This window comes from Telopea speciosissima, chromosome 7 (assembly GCF_018873765.1).
Source record: "Telopea speciosissima isolate NSW1024214 ecotype Mountain lineage chromosome 7, Tspe_v1, whole genome shotgun sequence".
NCBI lineage: Eukaryota > Viridiplantae > Streptophyta > Magnoliopsida > Proteales > Proteaceae > Telopea > Telopea speciosissima.
The window spans coordinates 58,972,952-58,981,179 of NC_057922.1; the positions used below are offsets into that span (position 1 = coordinate 58,972,952).

Consider the following 8,228-nt stretch of genomic DNA (forward strand, 5'->3'; position numbering starts at 1 on the left):
CCGTTTTTCGAACTATGATTATACCGTAAGGAGAATGAGTTTGGAATGTAATTCTATACCACGTAAGTTTGTCAAAAAAGGTGTGGGTTGACTTCACCATTGAGTCTGAAAACCGATTACTTGCCTGCCACTCTAGGGGAAAGCACTTCTAGTACAACTCTTCCACTCATCCCTCTCTCAGATAATTTTATCCACTGGGTGTCGGTAGGCATGTGGGACATGTCAAAAATAATGATGTAATGGAATGCATGAAATGGAATCCTTTATGCGTTTTATTAATTTTCATTTTTCTGTATTTCAAATCAAATTTTGTGAATTCTTATTTCTAAATCTTCTTTGTCGGACAAATGTATGTATTTTAACTTGGATAAATTACACGACACCCCCTTGAAAATCAAATGATACTCAACTCATCCCCTATTTTTTTTTTAAAATACTCACTTGTCCCCCTGTATTAGAGAGCCTTGTATTACAATTTTTTCCGTATCATTAATTTTATGCGATTAACTTATGAAGTCAACAAGTTATATTTTTTTAAATCTCTAAGTACCCTTGACCAGTTACACTTGGATCTAAAAACCATAAAATCCATCTTCTTCCTCAAATGACCTGCAACTTAATCTCCACCAGTCTAGTAGAACCATGCATCGAAGAAGAGTGAAAAGAAGGGATGAAAACATGATCTCAAGTCATTGCAGAAAAGTAAAAAGAGCTCTAGCATTCTAGTAATAAACATAGAGATTTACTGGGCAGAGATGGGGAGAAAAGAGCAGGCGAAGGAGCAAAGAGAAAAGAGACGCCAAGAAATATCCGACTTTGATCAGAAGGGCAACCCCTGATTTCGCAAGATATCAATATTAGGTTTCATTGCACTTGGTATCCCACTAATCCACCTTAACTGACTCAAGGCCACTACAATATTCTTACCATCATTAAGGAACTCTTAAGGAACTCCATGGAAGGAATAATTTGGTTTCTCAAACTGACACCTGCTAGTATGTTCGGGGTCCCTATCCAAGATTTTTATAAGGTCAGGCCTGAAATTAGGGATGTAAATGGATAACCGAAATCCAAATCCGAATCCACATCTGTATCTATATTCATTTAGGGACATCTGTTTAGAGATATCTGGAAAATAATCCGAATACTCCGATTAAAATTCGTCCGAAAAAAAATCTGAATACTTAATAATAAAAAAGTAAGTAAATAATGATTTTTGGCGTGTCTTGAATGCAAGTTTACCTGTCAAGGCCACTCTTTCAAAGTGGACATCGATCGAGCCTACATATGTTTTTTGTGGTGCTCGTGATGAATCCCACTGGCATCTCTTTCTATCTTGTGAATGGACTAAACGTATCTGGCCTACGGATCCCTCGGACTCAGAACCGAACACTTAAGCAGCTCTAGTTTATGCTTCCCTCTTTCAATCAAAGACCATGGACAAACCAACAACTACTTGATTTTTTTCTATTTTCATTGTAACTTGTTATTTCATTTGGACTGTAACGAACAAAGTAATTCACAAACTTGCAACAACACACCCTACTCCTATCCTCAAAAATGTTTCTAGATGGATTACAGATCTCAATTTAGCACCACCACTATTACATAGCCAAATGAATGATCCTTTTGTTAATGCACACATTAATCTGGATGCCTCCTCAAACACTAACCATGAAATAAACTTACCTGTTTTATGTTGCGCAGGTCTTTCTGAACCATCTGTAGGCCTAACAGGATGGGCTTACTGCTTTTTGCTTGACGGCCAAAATGTTTTAACATCTGCAAGATTTGCTACTTCAACTGATGATCTGAAGGCTGAGCTACTTGGAATCTTGTAGGGGTGGAAACACGCTGTGACTGATAGAATCCAACTAAAAGAAATATGGATCACTAACAAGAACCTACAAAACCTTTTGGTTGCCAAACAGAATATTAATATTCCTTGGCACATCATCCCTACTTTTTTTAAACTAGCTGAACTAACCTCAAACTTTTCAACTGTACAGTTTAAATATAAAAACCAATATGTGGTCCAGTATACTGCGCTCTCTAGCTACCTTCTCTATCACTAATAGAACTGTTATGCCCCTCTTTCTCTATGATGTAGTTGTGTTTTGCTCTCTCTAATTCTAATAAATTACTTTTTCTCATCAAAACAAAAAAAAAAAGAGATGGATTGAGAGTGAATTGTATCCGCTAGGGGAAGGAAGGTCCAGGTTACACAAGGCAGAGATGTAAACGGATGGTCGAAAATCCGAATCCGATCTGCATCCAAATCCATTTAGAGGTATCCATATTCGGCCAAGAAATATCCGGCTCCGATCACATCCAATCCGTATCCAATCCGTTTACATCCCTACCTGAAATCCCTATACTAGAGAAATATTCAATCTTGGGATCCAAGATTTTCTTAGGATCTGTAGAGTAGTGTTGGGTACTGGCTGATTAGCTTTGAGATAGAGGATTTGGGTAATGCATAGCTGTTGAGGAGGACGAGAACTGAGTCTGCTTTTGTGGTGAATTTAATATTAATCCTTTGGAAGGTTTTAAGAGCAGATTCTTGGGCTAACCCACATCTGTTTATGAGATAATCTACAGTGAGAGACAATTGTTCTGTGGCATTTGAACTAAACCTAAGAGATGAGTCTCCAATGGGAAAGAGACATGTTGATGAACTACCAAACCTCTTTATATGAAGCAGTTTTCTGCTACAGAAATGCGTCCCAGTCAAATAATCAAGATGAATAATGTTTTAAATTTAATTTTTAAAATTAAAACAAAATAGGGAATATTAATAATGACCTACATAAAAAAGGTTTTAGAACAAAGTACACTTTCAAAGCTAACTTGTAATCAATTTTTTTGACCCATAATCCACTCTTCACCTTCATAGTTATTTTGTAATCAATCCACTTTAACCCATAACCCACTCCTCACATAACAATAGCACTAGTCATTCCAATGTCATCAGTGAGGAAATCAAGGTATTAGTAACCTTAATATCCTTATTTGTTGCCAAGAGATTTAATAGAGTTCAAATCCTCTTTCAAAAACTTCTTGGTTGGGGCGACGTTCCTGAAGAGCTTGAATAACTTGTTGAATTACTTTTTGATAACACTTATTAGGTAATGCCTTGGCCTTAAGAGGCCGCGGGCAATTTGGAAAGAGATGGCTGCCGGGGACGAATGGAAAAAACGCTTACCTCACGCTTCTGTGTCTAGACGTAGCAACCACAAGGCCACAAGACCAGGTCAAGGAATTGTTTTTCCCCGAAATTTTATTAAGGGTTCTAGTTATAAATGATTGTGCTGATAGACTATCAGAAAACATTTTTATGCACTTATTTGGGACATACTACCTGGATCAGGAAGAAATCATGTCTAGACTACCAGCCATCTAATTCGCCCATGAAGTGTTTGAAAAAATTCTCCTTTAACAAGGTGGAGGTGGATCAAGGATAAATCATGGAAAAATGACTCCGGATTCTGAAAATTTAGAATTTGGAAGACTTGAGGAGCCTCGTCGGAATTCGAAAACGAGTTTCTGCAGAAATGGGCTAGCTTGTCCTGCACTATTCGATAATGAAGGACATTACGATCATAGTCTTCCAGTCTTTTCTATTGCAGTAGACAAAAAATTTTACACCCATTCAAACAGATAGAAAAGCCTAACTTGCGTAGAAAATTGACTGCATCAAAAAATGTATTTAAATAAGAAACGACGAAGGTTGAGAAAGAGCCCAAGAGATCTTGGTGGATAAGAATCATCAGCGAGATTTGCAAACCCCATAAAGAGTAGCAAATATTAATCCTTTCATCACCAGCTCTTCTCCATATTTCCCCCGTTTTAATTTCTCTAATTTCATCCCCTTTCGAAATAGAACTTGACTAAAGAAACAAAAAAAAAAAATTGTTCTTTGTTGGGTAATGGAAAAGGAACAGATTGACTGATGTGTCAGAAGTAGCTGGTTGTGTAATCACAGTAAAAATCAGTGGGAATCCGTCTGATTTATTTCATCATTTTACATCATTAAGCCAATCATCCTTTTTCATTCCAAAAAATACTGAAGATAAAGAAAGAATTATTAAGAGTGGAAAACTGAAAAGATATCTCTACCTCGTCACCAAAGAATCCTATTTTTTTACTTTCAATTTGAAAGAAAAAAAGATCCCCGAAGATGATAAAGGTTTTTTCTTGCCAAGTATTACTCTCAAAGATATTCCAAGATATGTCCTTTACTCTAAGACTTGTTGTGTACATTGAAATTGGAGATCCATGATTTGATGGTAAAATTAGGTTGTAGAGATTTAATTAAATATATCACACATCTTTTGGAAAATTTTACCACTTATGCAAGACATTAGAAGCTTTCCTTCACACTTTCATTCTATTTTAATTATTATGCATATTATGCGATCTGCAAACTCTTCAGCACATCTCTTAGCTTGCTGCTTTAGAACTTTATTTTATGTTCATCACCTTGTAAATGGGTGGGTATGCTCCTCCCCCCCCCCCCTCCCCCTTCCCCCTTCCCCCTTCCCCCTAGTTTCTTTGGGATGTCCTTGAACTTAATTGTGAATATATTTCTAATGCATAACTTCCCATTTGACCAAAAAAAATAAAAACCCCACTTTGACCCATAACCCACTCCTCACATAACAATGGCACTGGTCATTCCAATCGCTAAACCATCAATGTAATCAGTAAGGAAATCAAGGTATTAGTAACCTTAATATTCTAATTTGTTGCCAAGAGATTTAGCAGAATTCAAATCCTTTCAAAATCTCCTTAGTTGGGAACGTTCCTGAAGAGCTTGAATAACTTCTTGTCTTCTACCAAAAGATCTAAGAACTTCGATGGTCCACCATATGCAATTATTAGGTAATGCCTTGGCCTTAAGAGGCCGCGAGCAAATTGGAAAGAGATGGCTGCGCGGGGCCTAATGGAAAAAACGTTTACCTCACGCTTCTGCGTCTAGACGTAGCAAACATAAGGCTACAAGACCAGGTCAAGGAATTGTTTCCCAAAATTTTATTAAGAGTTCTAGCTATAAATGATTGTGCTGTTAGACTATCAGAAAGCCTTTTTATGCCCTTATTTAGCACATTCTAGCTGGATCAGGAAGAAATCATGGTGAATTGACTTAGAATACCAGCCATCTAATTCGCCCATGAAATGTTTGAAAAAAATTCTACCATAACAAGGTGGATCAAGGAAAAATCATGGAGAATTGACTCAGAATTTGGAATTCGGAAAACTTGAGTAGCCTCATCGAAATTCGAAAACGAGTTTCTGCAGAAATGGGCTAGAATGTACTGCACTATTCGATAATGGAGGAAATTATGTTCATGGTCTTCCAGTCTTTTATATCGCAGTAGACAAAAAATATTAAACCCATTCAAAGAGATAGAAAAGCCCAGCTTGCTTAGAAAATTGAATGCATCTGAAAATGTATGTAAATAAGAAAGACAAGGGGTGAGAGAAAGAGCCTCAGAGATCTTGGTGGATAAGAATCATCAGTGAGGTTGGCAAACCCCATCAAGAGTAGCAAATATTAATCCTTTCATCACCAGCTCTTCTCCATATTTCCCCCTTTTAAACTTCGCTAATTTCATCTCCCTCTAGAAATAAAACTTTACTAAAGAAACAAAAAAAAGTTGTTCTTTGTTGGGTAATGGAAAAGGAAAAGATTGAATGATGTGTCAGAAGTAGCTGGTTGTGTAATCACAGTAATAATCAGTGGGAATCCGTCTGATTTATTTCATCATTCTACATCATTAACCAAATCGATCCTTTCCATACCCAGAAATACTGAAAATAAAGAAAGAATTATTAAGAATGGAAATCTGAAAAGATATCTCTACCTTGTCACCGAAGAATCCTATTTTTTTTACCTTCAATTTGAAAGAAAAAAGGATCATCAGAGCTAAAGGAAGATATCATTATTGCCTAAGGATAGATTCCTAGCTGCTTCTAGTAAACTCGCAACAAAGAATTGCAATCTTAGGCTTCCAAATTCAGGTTTCCAGATTAAAATACAAGAATAGGTTTAGAAAGGAAAAGAAAAAAAGACTAAATCACCATTTGGTATTCGATTGCTGGTCCTTTTTATGGATCTCAGCCAAAAAAAGTGAAGGAAGAATGTGGAGATGATGATTGTTGAAATACCAACAGAAAAGAATGATATACAACTGCCCATCCTCACCTAAATTAGGTTTTGCAGGGAACTCTTCCGGCTGAGAAGCATAGTTTTTGCACATCACCGATACACACAATCTCTGCTTCCGATCACAATAAAAACAAGTATGCAAACACAACCTGAAAAAGACCAAAGAAAACGAAATCTACTAAGTATTTCACAGACGGAGTTATACCACCGTCATCAGTTTCCTCTGCTTCCACAATCCAGAGAAGCAGAAGGAGAAGCAAAAGACTTAAACGGCGAACAAACCCAACTCTACAAGTGAGACATCAACTCGACTTCTTATAAACATCACAAAGTAGGGATTAGGGTTTCTATTTGGCTTTGCGGATTTTTCATTTTACGAAAATACCCTTCCTTTTCTTCGTATGGTCCCTATGATCAACGTCTCCCAAGCCAGCGAGTTGCAAGAAACGCGGCCTACGCGGTTATGCACTTATGCCTAGGGCTTTAATGTAGGAGTGTCAATCGATCGGTTCGGATCGGTTTTAGTTTCGGTATGAGAATGAGTGGGTCCAAAATATGATCCAATAAAGGTGCATCAGTTTGGGTGCAATTTTTTATTAGTTTACTATTGATTCGGGTTCGGTTTACCATTTAACTATTATTCATAATAAGTATGTGAGAAATGAATGTGTTTTATTATGAATATCGGGTTGGTATCAATTTCTTATCGGATTATATTGGTTTTGATTCAATTTCAGTTCGATTTTCTAAGATCAGTTCGGTCTTAGTAGTTTTGATCCGTTCCAATTTGGATTTGATGTCACAAAGTCTCAATCGAAACATGATCTAATAAGTTTATATCAGTTTTAATCGATCAGGTATCTGTATCAGCCATTGGATAAGTAGGGTTTAAAAATACAAAATCGAGATCTAGCTCAGTTTTGACCAATCGAAAGTCCCAATCTAATCCTACCCCATAGAGTTTTTTTTTATTTTTTTGTACACAAGGATCAGACGGGCTTTCATTCTTTTCTTTCTTGTTTTTGTCATCCATGCTTGAAACGAATCTTGATGCCTGAAAGTTGAAGATGGCCCCTACATAAGGATTATATTGCCCCCAATTTTTATGGTTAAAATTATCTTTTGAAGAGGTCCGTTTGATATCAAGAAACTGCTCAGTAACATTCGGACAGGTGCCTGGATCGACTGGAATCAGGATCCGATCAATCTAGCTTGTCTGATCCTTGTATGGAAAAACCCTCAAGTGCATTAAAACATCGATTCCAAAGCCAATTCAGGTCGATTCCGATTTCTTGCCTGAGACAAGTCTGAATCCTGATTCTGTGTTTTTAAATCCTGACGTTGAGTAAGGGGTGCAACTTGGGTCACATAAAGCTGAACCCGAGATTGGCCTGCCCCATTTTTTTCCAAGTTGGATTTGGGATTGGCATTAAAAAAAAAATTTGACACTAATCTTGTATTGGATTTTAGGGAACCTATTTGTGCATGACATGATTCAGATCTTTACTCATTGGGAAAGGAAAGGGAAGACACAAGTCTTGCTTGCACACATATGTAGACCTTGAATTTCGTCGCCCCCTCCCCCCGACAATGATGATAATCGGACATGGATTGACGAAGTATCTCTCTCAAGAAGAACTCGCCCACCTAACCTACCCCACCATGACCCTGATAAGGTTCAGATAAATGTTTTTAAGTGTAAAATACTTAATGCTAACCAAGGGTGCAAAAGCAGAGTTAAAAAAAGACTGTCGGGAATTCTCCTGGCACCAAATTAGGGTTAATCTTTGACCTAAAATTCAAAATTTTTTGTCCCAAAACTTGGACCAACACCTGTACCATCATTGTACAGTGCTTGGAAAGGCAATTTAAATGTTATATTGCACACACAAAATCCGGCTTCTGAACGCAAATCGACATTAAAACAGGACCATGGGTCCTTCGAGGATCAAAAAAGGATCCATGGATCACTTGGAGGTTGCACAGATCCGTGGAACCCAATTGGATCCGTGGAGAACTTTTTAATACCATCTTTATCCCTATTTCTTCTCCTTTA

At 37.2% G+C, this 8,228-nt stretch overlaps 5 non-coding genes across 5 annotated transcripts; all 5 read right to left on the minus strand.

Moving 5' to 3' along the window:
- Positions 1-3,739: 3,739 nt before the first annotated feature.
- On the minus strand, positions 3,740-3,828 carry LOC122670181. Its single transcript, XR_006334157.1, has one exon. It is a non-coding gene; the product is annotated as a small nucleolar RNA SNORD24 (small nucleolar RNA).
- A 124-nt stretch (positions 3,829-3,952) lies between these two features.
- On the minus strand, positions 3,953-4,030 carry LOC122670209. Its single transcript, XR_006334183.1, has one exon. It is a non-coding gene; the product is annotated as a small nucleolar RNA R12 (small nucleolar RNA).
- A 1,459-nt stretch (positions 4,031-5,489) lies between these two features.
- LOC122670180 lies at positions 5,490-5,578 on the minus strand. Its single transcript, XR_006334156.1, has one exon. It is a non-coding gene; the product is annotated as a small nucleolar RNA SNORD24 (small nucleolar RNA).
- A 122-nt stretch (positions 5,579-5,700) lies between these two features.
- Positions 5,701-5,778, minus strand: LOC122670208. Its single transcript, XR_006334182.1, has one exon. It is a non-coding gene; the product is annotated as a small nucleolar RNA R12 (small nucleolar RNA).
- A 364-nt stretch (positions 5,779-6,142) lies between these two features.
- LOC122670168 lies at positions 6,143-6,288 on the minus strand. Its single transcript, XR_006334145.1, has one exon. It is a non-coding gene; the product is annotated as a small nucleolar RNA snoR135 (small nucleolar RNA).
- Positions 6,289-8,228: the final 1,940 nt, after the last annotated feature.